General features: G+C 37.5%; 1 protein-coding gene and 1 long non-coding RNA gene across 2 annotated transcripts in view; one reads left to right on the top strand and one right to left on the bottom strand.

The window, feature by feature from the left end:
- LOC113464217 (uncharacterized) overlaps positions 1-14,175 on the bottom strand; it is a 17,332-nt gene extending 3,157 nt beyond the window's left edge. The window contains exon 1 of the long non-coding RNA XR_003389062.1: positions 11,750-14,175. This is a non-coding gene — a long non-coding RNA (uncharacterized LOC113464217). The remainder of the gene's footprint in view (positions 1-11,749) is intronic.
- LOC113464216 (putative methylmalonate-semialdehyde dehydrogenase [acylating], mitochondrial) overlaps positions 1-18,054 on the top strand; it is a 102,050-nt gene that overhangs the window by 50,277 nt on the left and 33,719 nt on the right. The gene's annotated exons all lie outside the window — the stretch shown is intronic.

The following is an 18,054-nucleotide window of genomic DNA, read 5'->3' as shown; positions in this document are numbered from 1 at the left end:
TATGGAAAATGAAAATTCGGAACTTTAACTATTATTTAAAATCGTATATGTTTTGCAAATGCTATCGAGCTACCTTGATGAATAATGAGAAATTGTATGTTAACAAGCGTTAGCCTTTCTGAACGAACTGTACAATGGGCCTTCGCCTACTCGCAGCTACGTAATAAGGAAGAAATATTAGATCAATTACATATGCATGTACATGACTCACGGTACGTCTGAATCGCATTACGCAATTTATGTTGCGAAGAAAAATAAGACGGGCGGGGAAAAAAGTCGTGCGGCGAACCTGTTTCTTATTACATAGCCTGTAACATGGTACACATGAGATCCGATCCAGTCGTACATCGTGTAATTGGCACACTTTGTATCGTATTACACATTTGCATCTACATACTTCCATACTAATATCGTCTCGTGTATGCTAATAAGGATAATATAAAATTACACACTGCCTATCTCTCGAATTTATATTTTCACCGGGTATCGATGGGAGCAACGAGAACCGCTTCGCCTTTATTCGCCGTGACTAAACTTAATAACCGTAGACAAGTTGAAGAATCAATTGAAACGAGCTTGATAATTTGAAAAAAAATAGTTTCTGTAGGGAAAGTGCAAACACGGCTGTTTATTCTTATTGTATTTAACAGGGAAAAAAAAATCTTTCACCGGGGCGATAAGTACATAAACCGACGTTCCCGCCTCAGGTTTCAGGCTGGTTCGGGAAGGCCGACGAAAATCAATAACCCAATCGGACGAGGTGAATCCCCAACGCTGAAAATAAATTCATCAAACGCGGAGCACCCAGGAGGAGGTCGGCGGTGGGTGAGAAGAAAAAAAAAAAAAAAAAGGTGGCGGATGACTCGTGCCTAAAAAGAGGAGAAACAGAAAGGAACAATGGAACTGGGGAGGTCCGCTGATCGAAGAGGTCAGAAACGGACGGCGTTAATTGAGTTTAAACCGCGTTGTGTACCACGATTTACAGGTTCCATCGGTTAGAAATGGGAAGAGAAATAAAATAAACAATCAGCTGTTATTACGTTTGCTCGCCCAGACATTCAATACGAAACGATAATCGTATTTAATACCAGCTAAGTGAATATTGGGTGGATCGATCTAATTAGTGATACGATTATACTTGAAGAGTCTGATGAAACGTTTTCAAATAATTGTATCATACCGTGGAGGACGAAATAATTAAAAGTTCTTGTTTAAAAGAAAACTCCTTAGAAAAACTGTCTGCGCTGCGCGGAAGGGTGGAAAAGGGGGGAAGAAAAATTCGTGCCACTTGATAAAGGGTCCCCGGGTGAAGTGATGGACCATGAAGCGAGCCATGAAAAATGAATCATCGGCCGCATGCATACGTATATACGTGTGCAGCTAACTGAAGTGGCCCCCATCGAGAGCAACAAGCACAATGTCCGTGTGCAAGAAAAAAAGACGAGAAGAAGCGAAGTTTCATCAATTCAGCGAGTTACAACGCTTACGTCATCCCCCGAGCTTCGCATAATTCGATTCAATTCCCTTAATTTCGCGCAAAATTGCCAATCTTCTCTACAGCTACGATCGCGTTACGGAGTTCCATCTTTCTAGATGGATACCTACGGCTACGTATACGGGGTGAGAAATCAGGAAATTCCATCCGTTAGAACACGACAAACAGACCAACATTAATTATTATACACGGTGGTCAGTAAATGCTGGGACAAAAGAATTCGTCGTTCTACGTCGAAAAATAAGATAAAAATACAGCAAGGAATTTTTCAAATTACGCAATTACAATTAAAATGTTACTATAATTCATATACTAATCGATGCTAGATTTCTTACAATCATTACGATATTTGATATAATAATAAGACTCATTGTCAGCCATTTGTCAGGAAATGAATAATAAAACGTGAATAATTATAATTAGAATACTTGCGGTATTATACACGAATCAGAGAGATTATGGAGAGCGGAAGAGGAGGCACGAGACGAAGAATCAAGGCGAAGGAAGAACTGGAACACAAGTTATGTTAGAGCGGATTTAAAGTGCGAGATGACGTAATAAACCTTATTTATATCCGCTTACTTGTTCCAGGCGTACTTGCTTACTTACAAAGGGGAAGAGAGAACGAGAGAGAATGATGCCGTTATTCGAGGCACGCCCGGAAATACAATCCATCCCAAAAGTACTATACGAGTATTTAAGCTCATAGATTTCCTCTCATATTAATAAAAATCCTCTTTTATATTCCATGCCATAATTCATTCGTTTATCCTAAAACTTGCCTATACATATGTTGCCTATGTAGTTCGACATAATTAATAATACTTTAATATCATTAATACAATAAACGAATTTTATAGAATTTATAAGAATGTAAATGTAAGGAGTTATAAGATTAATAGAGAATAATATTAAAACAGAACGGAAACATAATTAATAATACTTTAATATCATTAATACAATGAACGAATTTCATAAAATTTATAGGAATATCAACGTACAGAGTTATAAGATTAATAGAGAATAATATTAAAATAGGACGAAACATGCGCTGCAACGAGAATTAAAAATCTGACTTCCGCGTAGTGGCTCGTAACTAAATTCTGGTCACGTTTAAATATAATAATGGGCTTCCATCTCTCGAAACTTGCGTACGTTAGTGTACTTTCGGTGAACACGCGTGCACATTGAAAGCGTGCGCGTGTGTTGCGGTTAACACGAGCCAGAACACATCCCACACTCGGAGGATTGCGTCATGCCTCCATATTATACTGTACTGTTTTGTTTCCCATTACGAAATCGTGGAAAATCCAACCAGGCTAACCCACGCACGTACAATGGATTCCTTTACCACTCGTTCGAAGCTGTTCAAGGCGGCTCTTTTATTTCCATTTTTTTTTTTTCTCCATTTCTAAACGAAGAACAAAGGACAAACGTTCCCCCAGTTTGCCATTTAACCGGCGGTCTTCAAACATTTTTTCCTTCGCTACTATTTTTCTGTTTTAATAAGATTCAACGTGTCCCATGATAAAACTGTGCGATGGAATAAACACGTGACATGTACTACGTGAAGTGAAAACGACACGATTCGTGCAATAAAACGTTTACGTAGAAAGGAGCGGAACGATAATTAATTAATTAGTATCCAATTGTATTAGGTAATTGATGTGGGTCACCTTCAATTTAAAATTAAATGAACCCGGAACGGAGATAGAGGACCTTCAATTAGGCCTCTAACCGAATCACTCCAGCAAAGTAATCTAATAAAGATCAAACGGTGCACAGGAACTAGGTCCGTACATACACCCACAAAGAGTACTCTTTTATATATAAGTAGGTGATCCTTCATGAATTTGGGTCGTGTTTCACGTACGAAACAGGGAATAAATACACTACTTCCTTTTTCACAGATTTTACTTGTTCGACTGAAATATTTTATATAAAACATGATTCTTCATTGCCTTTCGAGGCCTAGATAAACGTTGATAACAGAGATATTAAATATTTGAATATATTACGCGAGTTCTTGTTTTTAGATTAATGGAAGTTGTCACATTTTCACGGGACACAAGGAAAGTTTGGACGAAAACGATTGGAATCTTTTTGGGGCGCCGTTGGAGGTACATATGTACTACATAATGTATGTATATTGTTAGCGTAGCACGGAGGCTTAAAGGTAGACAAAGCGATTGATTGTAACGCGATAGCGAGGGAAATATAAAAGCGAGTCCTTCCTCCTCCCTCCTCCTTTCGCGCAGAGAGAAGTAAATCCACAAAAGGAATCCGAAGCAATGAGACGCACTCGAGGAATTGGAATGATGCTACAGAGCCGAGGAGAAATGATATTATTTCTTCCTTCTTTATCTTCGCCTCTGCCCGCAGCCCCCCCCCCTCTCATTGTCAGATGCTATCCGTAATTCTGACTCAAGAACAATCAATCGACAATTACTGTTAAACACGAAACTACAATTACATATTTTACATAATTCCCGATGAGGCTTCTCAAAAAAATAAGAAGCTGGATTATAACAATTGCCTCGTAATTTTAGAAGAATAAAAATTGCGAAATGTGTTCATTATTAATGGTATGAGAAAATACGATCGGGATCTGCACAGATCAGAGGAACTTGCATAATTGGAACAATACAGTTTACGTAGCTAATGTGTCATAACTACATAGATCAAGCATCAGTCGCCAACGCTTAAGTGCCATAAAGTTAAATCAGTTCATTGTAGTTATACTCCGACATAGGAGAACTTAGAGCACATACTTAAGAATCTATACACTCAACACTATTACTCGGTATTCTAAACCCTAAACGAGACCAAATCAGAGAAGCATTGAGTACCTACTTAAGAAATATTCTCGTTATAAATTAATTCGGTACGTTTCATCGAACATAAAAACCCACGAATTAAAAATAACTTTTTATACTAAGCCTGTAGTGAAAGAAGTTGATAGTAGAAAAAATTTTATCTGAGGGGTTAAATAATACTTAAAGCAGGTTTTCTAATACTGATACCTATGTGGTAGCTAGAGTTGAAAGGTTTTCATCGTAGGCCATCCGAACTCGTGGGAATCGCGGCTTTTTGTCGGCTGCTATAGCACCGACCAACATACACACTCTCCCCCTCCCGCCCTCTTTCTCTTTTTCTCTGTGGTAACCGCATCTTCCTCCTGCTGTCCCTTTAATCAAGATAGCCAAGCTTCTCTCTCTCTCTCTCTCTAACGTTTTTTCTCACCTAAGCGACGAGACACTCGTCCTATCGCTCCTCCAATCGCACTCCTTTCCGTTGTAAATATATTATATAACAAAGTATGTTAAACGTTCGCCGATGACCCAGTCATTCATTGATCGTCGCTCGACTGATAAATTGTTCAACTGTGATACGTGCATCGCTCGGTACGACGAGGATTAAGAAACTAACGACGAGGAAAAGATTCGTGGAAGAGATGAAACGAAGGTACGGTCACGTACACTGAATAAAGAAAAAAATTATCATTGTCATTTAGTCATTCCGGTCATGGATAAACCCCAAGTTTCTTCTCTCTTTCGAGAGTCCAATGGTCACGGCCGTGACCATAAACGAAATCAGGAACTAAGATCGTTTGCCTTTTCCTCGAAAATCGTAAACCTCTTATCTGAGGAATCTTTTACGTACAGCCAGGAACGAAAATAGGATGCGTACGGTAAAAATTAATTTACCACTTGAATTGTATATGATTAGACTGTCCGTTTTTATTCCAAATGGAATTCATCAATTCGAAGAGGGCTTTTCTGATATTTTATATATTTTATTAGGTCATACGTTCGTGCATATTTCGTTTAAATACGTGAAATCCGCGGTCTCACATGAATCGCGTGGGAGTAAAACATCCGACGTGAGTTATGAAATATGTAACACGAGTATCTGCCTATTCGTGCAAGTGGAAATACTTTTAGTAGCCATTGTACCTTCCTTTTATCGGTCCCACCCCTTTTTTAATCCTATCTGTTGCGAGAGATCGATCGATTTGCTGGTAAAACGGGGGTGGAAAGAGGGTGAGAAGGATCGAAAGAGCTGAGTCACTCGAAAGACATTCGATAGCGGGGTTACAAGAGAGGGATGAAGAAGCCTCGCTTTTTGAAGTAGCTGCCACCCCTTCAAACCCCTTCTTCTTGTTCTTCTTCTTTCGCCAGAGGAGGAGTTATTATTTGTTTCTAATCGAAGTACACATCGTTCCTTAAGGGGCCTTACCAATGTGAAATTTAAAAAAAAATTCTTTCTTTGCATTTTTCCAAAGTTTATACCTACAGAAATATAGCAACGAAAGAACGACAATTTTTTTAAAGAAAAATCGAAAAATTTCTTAAAAACTCCGCCATTTTATCAGATTTCAATATTTCTCCGATATCGTAGATCATACAACGGAGAATAACTTCTAGTTTAAGAACGTCTTTGTCTTTTTTTATTTCAGGCACCCTAGCGAACTGTATGATGTCNCAATAGTAAAGCCCCTTAATATAAAACGAACGATTCTAAATGAGAATAAGGACGTTCGTCGAGCGCAGCTTTCCGTGCCTTTTCGCGCGAACAATGAGATCTGTTAATATTCAATGTAGAATACAATTATGAATATCCAACGTTAATGTCATACATATGAATAAAGCACGTCGTGAACATTCATATTGAATATTGCATGCTCTGATATAAGTATATTCAAAATTAATTTTGATTGCCGCAGAGATTCTAGATTAGCACGGGCATAGAATATTGAATTTAATCGTATAATTAATTCGACTGGCCACTCGCATGATTTTTGGATTACCTTTGACCGGATACGTCCCGTGACTAAATAAAATGACCCGCCGAACGTTTCCAACTAAATTTCTCTTCCGCTCGGCCGAGAGTAAAGAAAAAAAGTGGAGAGGAAGTATCGGAAGGGAGCGAGAAAAGGGGATGGTAAATTCTGAAACGGCTCTCCTCACGCGGCAGTTTTCACTCCGTAGCCTGGCATAAAGCGTATTTATGTTAGGAGTTATTAAGAGAAAGTTTCTTGCTTTTATGTCTCTCCCACGCGAGAAGAGAAACTTGCTTACTGTCTTTCCTAGACGATATTAAAACTTAAACTTCGCGAATCAAGTTGGAAATATTAATGAGGACTGTATCTATTGTTAGAATCTATTGTTATCCTTGGAAATTAATTTTTTATATATACGTTGTCTGTATTATTTTTAACCAATTGTGTAATAAAAATTAATACAATATTTTATATAATTATTGTCATGATATTTGATACAACATTTTATCTACGATTAATCTAATGTCCAGTGTAATAAACTAATAGTATGGATCAATAATAATATAATATTTAAACCAAAATTCATTTTTTAACAATTTATATTAAAATGGATAAAAAACATATTTAAATCGTTCGAACGGTAAATAATTGTAGGTGCAGAGACGGTAAAACTAGAAGACGCAGAATCACTAGAATTTCTTCCTGTCGAGCTACAGTTTATACAGAGTTTCATTGAGATCGTAGTAATTCCTTGGAGCGACTCACGAGATACCGTAGGCCCGTAGGGGACTTTTTTTCTTTGTTAACACCGCGATTAAAGTAGGTCAAGCCTACTTCCGCCTACACACGAAGTATGTAACCGCGGGCACACATGTGTATGCATATACAGATTCCGTAATACAGTCATCGCCACCGTCACCGCTATTTTCAGCGACACCGGTCGCAAATTTGTTATCGAAATCAGAAGCCACTATCAATCACGATATTGCAATTAATTTTAATTAAATAAAAAACGTGTCGTGAGCAAAAAAAAAAAGAAAAAAAGAAGAAACGTATAACTGGATGCTGAATAGCAGTGTTAGCTTCCTGTGACGCATCCGGATCTCTGAAATTCCACCGGCTCGAATTCCTTCGGAACGAGCACTTGAAAGTTTTAAGCCATCGACTTAACGAACTATTGTAACAATGTGATAGTCGAACACGAGCTGTTAAAATCTTTTCAGAAAACCAGAACAGCCGAGAGAACGAGCCCGGACGTATATAAACAGGTCGCAATTGGATTGCTAAATATAAAATCAACGAGCAATAAATTTTATAACAGCAATTTCAGATAATCTAAACAAGTGACTTGGCAATAGCCGTTGGAAATTGAATGGTATAGTATTACTAAGCTTCAATAATGCGATTTGAAACAAAGGGAGGGTAAAAAACCGTACGGGGGGGGAGGAGGAGGGAGAAAGGGGCAAGAGAGTGTCTCGCCGTTTCGTTTTCCACGACGTCGCCAGGCAATTAGATTTAGTGCTTCTTGCTCTGCATGTATGTATGTACTCCCCATTCCCTTTCGCTTCTCCTATTCTGCCTCGTATATACACGTGCACATATGTACATCTCTTCTTTTCAGATACCTGGTCTCTCTTATTCCATTCCTTACTGTTTCTATTCTGCGTCGTGACTCTCTTCCTTTGCCACTCTCTTCCTGTGTACTTCCTCTTTTATTTTATTCTTACTCTTCCTTTGCCCATCTGTTTATCATTGTAGAAGTCTTAGTTTATTTTTTCGAGTGCCTCACTTCGTTATGAAAAATGTTACAATATTCTTAATGTGCATTGCATCACCAATTCTCTTCCAGGCTCTGAATCACTTCTTTAACCTGGTCTATTCTCTCTCTCTTACGAATGTAGTAGATCTCTCTCACTCTGGGAGTCTTTCTTCTTCACTCTTGAAATCATGAGAGAGAGAGGAGACGGAACAAAAAAAAATGGCTCGCACAGTGTTTCGTTTATCCTCATTGAGACTTTCCCTCCCACTCCTCGCCCCCCCCCCTTTCTTTTCCCCCTTTCGACTGTGTGTAGCTTTTTGCTAGCAGCTCGTATGAATCTGGCGACCGTTAAGTCACATACCAGCGAGTGGCTCTTTAATATCTTTTTCCTTTTCATTTTTCAAACGCCGTTAATTTCAAGCTCGCGAAGGATACGGACAAAGGAGACACACGCGCGCGCGCGCGCGCGTATGTAATCCTTCGTTCGACACGTTCGCGAAAGTGGATATTCAGAGCCGCCGGCAATTTATTACGTTATTTGTTAACCCAAATAGCAAACGTGTTGAATAAAAATGAATAAGTGTAACAGGTCGACTTGCATACTTTAATACTTACAGGTAAATACAAGCAAAGTGCGAGCCAATAAGAACTGTTGTATAAAACAATTTATTTTAATCGATTTCATTGTCGAGCAGATATCTTCCAGTTTTCATGTCGCATTATTCAAATGTTTGATGTGCACAAGCATGAAATTATTTCTAATGAATGAAATTTCTAATCTCTTCGTGATGATGTTTTAATATTTATAATATGAGGTGTGTAAGGGTAATTTTAATTATTATTATTATTATTAATATTCTCGAAGGCGAGGGTAGCCGAGATAAGAGATAAGGGATGAAGCTGGCTCAGCGTCTGCCGACAATGACTATACATAAATATGTACACGATCGTACTTTTATATACGTTATACATAAAATAAATGAAGTTAGGATTCTCTGGGGTGGAAAATACTGAAATTAATTATAGCGAAACCATTGTTATTACATTTCCGTGAAAAAAAAAAAAAAATATATATATAATTTTACGAGGGCCTTTGAGAAGCTGTATACTTTTTTACTCGTTGCCTGGTTTTATCTTGCAATTACAGTCCTTCCCCCTTCTTAATTGCTTATTATAGTTGTTCCAGCTTTGCAGCTACGAAACGCGGTTTAATTAACACATGGTATTAATGAAAATGTACGTGTATCTCTTCATTAAATACTGAATTTTCCATTTCCAGAAATTAGATTAACTTTTTAAAGTAGATAATTATAATACTAAGAGCATGGATATTCATTGTAGCTTGTAACATATTTAACGAACTATGTATAATAATATTAACATTTAATCTGTGACTTTCAACTTCTTTTTATCCATTATAACAGACATGAAATAAAATTTAATTGTGTTGTCAACCATTGCAAGAATGTGCAGTCTTTTAAATTAATTAAAAATTAGCAGACTTCCATAACTCTTTTTGTCATCTTATCTAAAATTAAGAAAAGTGACTCACGTTTCCATCTAATAACAACACGAATTACGTATCAGATGATTACACATGAAAACGATGTTAATTCCTCATTTGTCAAATATGAAGACTGGTAAATGTTTGATCGATGTGCACGCGAGTTTATTGAAGATTCATTGAAGGAGGTGAAATACGATACTCGTGACATTGTAGGGGAAAAAAATTAATGGCCGAGGATAATTACGTGGGTGGTGGCCGGCCTACGCATCGCGTTTCTATAATGCCCCATCTTATATGTGACTGATGATGCACAAAACGTGCAACCGTACTCGCGTCCACGAGTACTTACGTACGTACGTATTTAATGGTAGGTGTGTGAGGCCTTAACATGGTTAGTTAGCTTTCGGTGACGTAATCTATCTCTCTAACTCGAGTCGGAGGCCATTTTTCTGATCTGATAATTAGACCGGATTTTTGTAGCACCATTAACAATAAGAGCCTCTCTGTTACGTGCATGCGTACGCAGAACCATGATAAATATCTGTGCTCACAGGAAGCAATTATTCCCTTTTAAACGAGATACTAACAAAATTGTTCAGTCCAAAGCATTTGAATAAAATGTGTCAATTACAACAGCATTTACAATCATAGCCTTTATATAAATTTACATACAAGAACTGAGATAAACAGAAAAAAGTATTTATTCTCGAATCAGGTTTTTATTCATTTCCTTTAATCGATAGAAATATATTATTTATAATACCAGTTTTATCTCTAGGCAATACACTAAAATGTATGAGACATACTGAAGCGGCTTTAATCAAGCACAGAAGACGTAATTACAAATTGCAAGAGATTATATGATTAAGTGATTCATAGGTGAAATTTACAGCTAGCTGCAAAGGCGACGTATCAATTTGCACACCTGGTAATAAACGTTTCAAGATGTTTGAAACTGCTTCTTTCCCAGTGGTATATACAATGATCTCATAGCAATTATTAAATCAATCTACGAATGATTCACTGTACAGGAATTACTAATCAGAAAATTAACAAAATGTTTACACGTTTTATCAGTGTATATAATTTATTTCCAAAGAAATCAGAGTGAGAACTATTAACTGAATTGTAACAGTCGTTCGATGGAATTGTTCAGCGTTTCTCTGGCAAAGAAATGGTAAATCCTAATCCAGATCAACATGTGGCTGTCTAAGTTTCCCAAAAGGAAATGCGGAGAGGGTAGAGACAGACAGGAGGGGCTCGGAAAATAAAAGAGGCAGGAGAGGTAAATTCGAGCGGGTGCAGTATCGAAACCAATTCGTTCGTGGGAAGGAATGTCAGTCAGGTTCGAGGTACTCTGACCCCGTGACCCGAACCGAACGTTGCGTTGCGTCGGTTGGAACGCCATGGCTGCGGTGCGAAGTGGGGGCACGCGCACCCACGATCCCCCAAAAAAGAAAAATGGAAAGGGAAAAGCTGGCCGGCGAAGCCGGCGCGACGTCCACTTTTTTAACGCTACATGTATGTCAATTGAATAAATAAATACAACTGCGGATGCTGTCCAGCGAAAAAAAGAGAAAAAAAAAAAACAATATTTCCCACGCGCCGGTTTCACTTTAATCTAAAAATCTGATACACCTATGATTTATACATGTGCGACGATTTGAATTTCATATAAGAGCAAAGGAGCAGGAGCGTAATAAACAATCCTTGGACTTGATCATGCGGAAAGAATTTCACAACGTGGCAATAATAGATTTTTTAATATGTTAATTCAACATCGTTAGCAATTCATGTTACAACATTCTAAACTCGATTAATAATGCCAGACGCAGGCGATGCATCGTGATAATGTCAATCGTACCAGTTCTCTAATGTATTTGAAGGTAAAATCAAGAATTCGAGTAAGTTTAAGCTTTATATTTTCTGTTACACTAAATTTTGTGGATCAAAGAATAATAGGTATAAAAATTCACTTTGCTTTTCAGTATTTTTCAACATTTTTGCAGTATACTCAGTAATTATGATGTAAAACGTGTTACGTAACTATTGATTTTGTCTGAACGTAGTTTGTACATAAAACTGAAAATAAAGAGATTTATTCTTGCTTTTTGACAGAGGAAAATGAATTTCTTCAATGATATCGTCAAGTAAGGCTCCTGAGGTATGTATGTACGTTCGAGGGATCAGTTTTTATTCGCTCACCCTGTATAACGTAGCAGCTGACTCCCCCATGCCTTCCAACTTTGACAGTCCCGCTCGGGTTCAGTCCATTCAACTGAGAATTTAACTTGGAGTTTCATCGTCGTGTTTTCCATTGGGATCGGAGCACAAAAACGATTAACACCATGGGAAATCCATAGGATTGTTCACTAAATACTATTTATCGCTAAATCTGCCGTAAGGTATCGACGATTCCGTGCAAACGTCCCGGAGTCAAACACTAACTTGTTCCGCGTCACAAACTTTTCGGACGTTTCAGGTATCGATTGTCCTCTTCCCCATTCCCGTCTCTTCCTTCCCTTAAGAGTTTCAGACATTCAACAGTTCCCCAATTCGATTTTTCTACAAGAATTCGTCGGCCCTCCATTTTCTTTTATCAAATTTTAGACACGTTCAGACTCGAGAACTTTGATTTCTCCTAATTCGAACTCTTTTTCGTTTCGCTCTCATTCGCTTGAGAGCTCTGGGCATTCAACAATTTTCCAATTCGACTTCTCTACAAGAGAGAATCCTTCCCCCTCTCCATTTTCTTTTATCTAATTTTAGATTAAGAACTTTCGTTTCACCTGATTCGAATTCTTTTTCGTTTCGGACACCGACCGCCCTTCCCCGTCCCAATTTTCCTTTCTAGTTTCCCAATTCAATTTATTTACAGGTAATCGTCTTCGATTTTCATCGATTTTCTTTTGTCAAGATTAGGAATTATGATTTTTGGTAATTCGAGTTCTATTCACTATTTTCCCATTCCTTCAAGAGATCCTTATCCAATTGAGAACTCTGAATGCATCCAATTTGAATTCTGCTTCGGGACCATTTCTTCCTTTTCGTTTTCATTGAAATTTATTCACGATTTTATAGATTTGAATATATTCGCGTCTATTTCTAAGAGGAACCACGAAAACCAGGCAGGCTTTCCACAAAACAGTAAAAAATGAAATTGATTTTAAAAATGAAGATTTAGTTAGGTCAGTACTTGAGAAACGTACTCCCCGCCTTCTGATGTAATTACAATATTAATTATCTACTTTCAAATGTAATTGGATCTCATTATAAAATAGGTAAAAACGTGAAAGCTGGTTAATAACGAGAGCTGATATAATAACAGTTAACAGTTGTCTCGTTACACATAGATAAAATAATGCTCGTCAATTTTAAGCCGTGAGATTTACTCGAAAATCGACGGTCAATATGCCCTGTATGAACTTCGGTAATACCGTGAAACGTTTACTCTTGTACAGAAATACTTAATTTTATCAAGTAGTCGAAATATTTCACGCTATCGAAATTTCCTTCGGTATGTGAAAAATCACCAATTCTAACCGTTACCTTCGAACTGATAAAAACGCCTCTGAACAGGAATTCTTTTGTTCTGATGCAATATTCTCAGATTCAGAAAACGTACGTTTTATTCATAGAAGAAAAAGAAACGCGGATGCAGTTGCTGAATGATCAGAAATTCTTGGGAGCCAAAATGGTCGAATAAAACGAAAATTGAGCATTCCATTTACATTTTACAGATGGCTCCCTTGTTTCTTGACTTGCAAAACCAATGGAAAAGAAAAAAACAGGAACAATCATGATAAAATGTACACGTCTAATAATGACCGTCGAGGTTTTGCCGTAGATTTGACATTCGTCAAGTTGTACTTAGACCCAGCAATATGGATGAACCATCGGGCACGGATGGATCTCACAATCCCCTATGAATGAACATTGAGTAAAACGATGATTAATGCATCCCGATGGATAAACGCAGAATCGAAAGAACTCGTTACCAATGAAACAGAGTATCTACGGATTAATCAATAATTGTCAATGTATTGTAACGCATCATCGAACGATGAGCATACTTGCCAGCACACGCTGGGAACCGATGAAATATCAATTGTTGACGAACGAAAAAAAGAACGCCCCCGTGTATAATACTGGTAATGAGAGTGCTCGGAGCAGATTGAACGGCGGTGGTGCTAAAGCGTGAACAATAATTGTCAACAATGTAATTGGAAACGGATCAGGTGTACATGTTACAATGTTAATAATAGCGATCTACCGAAGGTGTGGATTGAACAGGGATTACCATCGAGATAATTGCAGCTAACGGCGAGGCGTTTGACAAAATCTTGTTAGAGACGTGACGCGGCGTTCGTAAAATAATAATTGTCACCGTTTTCAACGTAACACCGTTCAGCAAGTGTACTTAGTGCAGCGTAGAACGATCGCGTGTACGCGGTGGCTACACTGATGGAATATGATACTAAATGAACCGTGTTTAATGCACTAATTAACAGAACGTCAGCTAGACTGCCACTGTGTGCGTGTGGCCGTGGTACTGCGAAAACTGTGTGGTCACTGACTATTTGACAGAGCTACGGCACGTAAAGGGAAAGAGATGTCGATACTGTGGCAGTTTAAATGCGACTACGCTTCCTCCGGTTTGGGTTGAGCGCGCAGGGTCCTGGTCGGCATTCTTCGGGCATTTACTCGGCTCCTCTCGGCTCCCGTCGATATGCCCATAGACACGCACGTGCACAATCACATGCACGTTCCAATGTATGCACGTCCGCACACAATCCCGTTCAACACTTACGGCGGTTTGTAGTTTCTATTGCAATATCCACAGGAGATATTGCAAAAGTATCTCCGATACAAATTTAGCCCGTGATATCCCAGGGAATAGAGGAATCAAAAATACCGACGAATCTTGCGAGTCATGTAAATTGTAATGCAATCTGTTAATCCTTTCTCGTGGATTAGTAAAAAATATCTACAGGGGATATTGCAAAAGTATTTCCAATACAAATATAGCTCGTGATATCCGAAAAAATATAGGAATCAAAAATCCTCTCGACAAATCAAATATAAATTGAAATGCAATTTATTAATCTCTTTTATTTTGTGGTGGATAAATTATTAAAAAATATCCAAATGTCGACTGGGGATATTGGAAATGTATTTCCAATATAAACGTTCATGATATTTCAGAATAAAATGTCAATTAAAATGCAATTGAGTAATTCTTCCTATTCTAGCGAGTGAGTTATTAAAAAATATCCAAATTGGATCAAGAAGGCTCAGTGAAATTTTCGTCTTGAACAAATTAAATAATTGGTGTCAGAATTTAATAAATGAGGGCTTCATGTGTCTCCAGTATTTCATATCATAAGAAATTTATAACAACGTGAAATTGTATGCGAAGTAAATCTTGTTATATTAGATCATATCTCGTGGTTGTTATTACATACTATTATCATATCTGATAGCTCATAAAATAATACAATTACCAACGGAATATAGAATTGAAGCAGCATTGCAATTCATCGGTATACAATTACTTTAGAAATAACTGCATTCATTTTAATATTAATTTACAAGCAATAAGACAAAGATCCTTCACCGATTGTACTAATAACGATTTTTCGTGAAATTATTTGAAACATTTCTAGATTACATATTCAATATCGTTTTTCATGCCATTTTCGTCAAACACGAATCTGATAAGTATATTGAATATGAATTTATAAAAAGCGTGGCCCGAATCGATATTCCTTGATTACCCCTATTGATAAGAATTTTTATTTATAGATTTATGGGTCACAGCTGGATGATCTATGGATTTTCACTTGTAAGAGCGTCACGCACATGTATGCATGTGAATTGAGATGTGTTTGATCCAATTTCCGTACCATTTTATACCCTTTCAAGCTCGATTTTCAAAAAGATCGGTTCTTTTTCATTAATACAGAAATTACACGCTTTCAACGTTTTAGCACCGAAAATAACTAAACGAACAAATAACAGAAACGCACAAATTGATTGAACGTAAATTACACAAAACTGATTTAAATTTAATTCCGAATAATTAATTGACGTTTTGAGATCCGTAATAATAGATAAAATTCTAGTTCAATTAATTATGTAAATTCCGTACTTTCAGATTTAGATAGAACGTAATTATTTTTAAATAAACTTATAAATTATCAATTCGTAAAATCATATTTACATTTTATATTTTCAGACATACATAAGACACGTTTAGCTCGAATCTTTGGAATTATACATATTTACAGAATTTTTATGCATTCATAGACCAAGTAATTAACAGTAAACAAATCGGCATGATAAATATTGTAATTGTGTCTATCAATTAAACGAAACCGTAGACTAATAAAAAACCAATAGTGGATCAAGCCAAGGGGTCGAGAGGAAAACTGTCGGACACGTATGTACGCAGGTGTACGTGTACGTATGTATGTACGTACATATGTATAATGCACCCATACATATTCATCGATTGAAATCGAGCGAAAAGTTTATTTAGGCTCGGTCATCGAAGGGAAAAGTCGATATTCACCGTCTGATTCGATTTTCCTAGGGATTTGCTGAAATTATTCATGCAGTGGTTATTAAATTATTCTCTCAAACTCCTCCTCCTCCTCCTCCCGCCCGGTTACTCTTTTCACGTCTATCTATCCTGCAGCCGGTCCAGAAGCGCATTAAAATAAATTAATTTTCATGAGATTTTCCCCGAACACCAAGGTAAGTTACGGTGGACTTAAGATACATAATAATTCAACGACGTTCACTCGGACGAAATTTGCATTTCCGCTTTTCAGTTCTTTAAACCGGATATTCAAACTGCGCGGATGCGAATAGACGTTTTCTCGAGAGTCAAATCGAAAGAGAACGGTCGACCCTGATTCTAATGTACAGATAAATCTATTTTCTGTTAAATCGAATATCGAAGGGAGCTTTAATTAAACGATTCCGTAATATCTCGTTCTTATAATAATTGTATTCGCATCTTTAAAGAGTCTGAGTATAGAAATATCGAATCTCATCATTAAAGAGTCTGAGTATAGAAATATCAAATCTCATCATTAAAGAGTCTGAGTATAGAAATATCAATTCTCATAGAACGAGCTAAATTGAACGAGGACTATTAAGGGTGATAGCGTTGTTATTGTTGTCGCTGCCGTTGTCCAAATTGATAAAAAAAGAAGACTAGACGAGGAGAACGTTGAACGTGAGACGGTTTAAAATGTAAATTGAAAAACGTAATAAGAACTGAACGTAAGATGCAACACATTTTTATAATACGCCAGTCTTCTGTATTAAATTCTACCGAGCAAAACGTCGACGTCATTAATCTCCTTTGTTTAATTCAGTTTGAATTAGTTGTTTTTTGGCCGAATCCGGCTATACTCCACGTGCACTGTTCATGGCGAACAGTTTCAAAGGCAGAAGGGGGAGAAAATGTTTATCGAAGTTATTCCGGGGACCGGAAGCGAACTAACATAAGCAAACTTCACTGTGAAAGCTGATTACAAGCCTTCAGCCTTCGAACTTCTCAACTTTGCGTCCTTTCGCCGAATTAAGACCAGAGTTCCCATTAATTTCTTCGAATCTGTATCTGTGCAATGACAATTCGACACGACCGATACGGTTCTCCTTTAATTAAATAAGTACGGACAATTTTCGCGATAATCGATCAGACTGACGTAACAAAATTACAGTTTCCACGTGCAGTAGGTCGGCAATTATTTTTCCAGTAGACCGACGGATTATTTGTAAAAAGAAAATCTCAGGAAAATTGCGATCGCTCGGAATCGTTTCGCATGTGTTTCTAAAACAGTGATACAGATTTTCGAGATCTATGCCAGTTAGATACATAAAATTTATTTATGTGCTACATGTATGTCAGACGGAGTCGGAGGCCCGTAAAATTATCGACAGTATCCAAGGAAATAAAGACGTCCCTCCGGGGGTTAAGGGCGGGGGGGGGGGACGAAACTTGGAGCTAAAAAGATTGTACGTCAGCGAAACGATCGTCGGGAAGACGTTTTTCACGGTGAATTGTGCTTTAACATGCGTAGCCACCTTTCAATCGTCCATACATTTTATAAGATTGCATACAACCAGCCAGTGTCACGCGCACGGGAAGAGGCACATAAAATGTACGAGGAAGAGCGACGCGATTGAGTAATCCTCGTGGGATATTTGTAAAAATTTGCCGAAGGCAAATACGTATAGGGAACTGAATACCATTAAAGGTATAGCGAATTCTGAAAAACTAAGGATAATGTGAAAACTATCCTTTCTGTAAATATGTTTATTCTTAAACCGCAGGGATGCATACTTTATAAAATATTTTATTCAGGAAAGTTTCGCGTAAATTAATTCATTCATGTCAAGAAGGCTGACGTTATTCTTGAAATATTTATAAGAAGGCAAATATACGTAAAAGGACTGAAGACCATTAAAGATAAAGCATGACGAAACACCAAGAT

The sequence above is a fragment of the Ceratina calcarata genome, unplaced genomic scaffold (genome assembly GCF_001652005.2).
Source record: "Ceratina calcarata isolate Rehan_Ccalc_2016 unplaced genomic scaffold, ASM165200v1 scaffold299.2, whole genome shotgun sequence".
NCBI lineage: Eukaryota > Metazoa > Arthropoda > Insecta > Hymenoptera > Apidae > Ceratina > Ceratina calcarata.
This window is presented reverse-complemented; position numbering and strand designations above follow the sequence as displayed.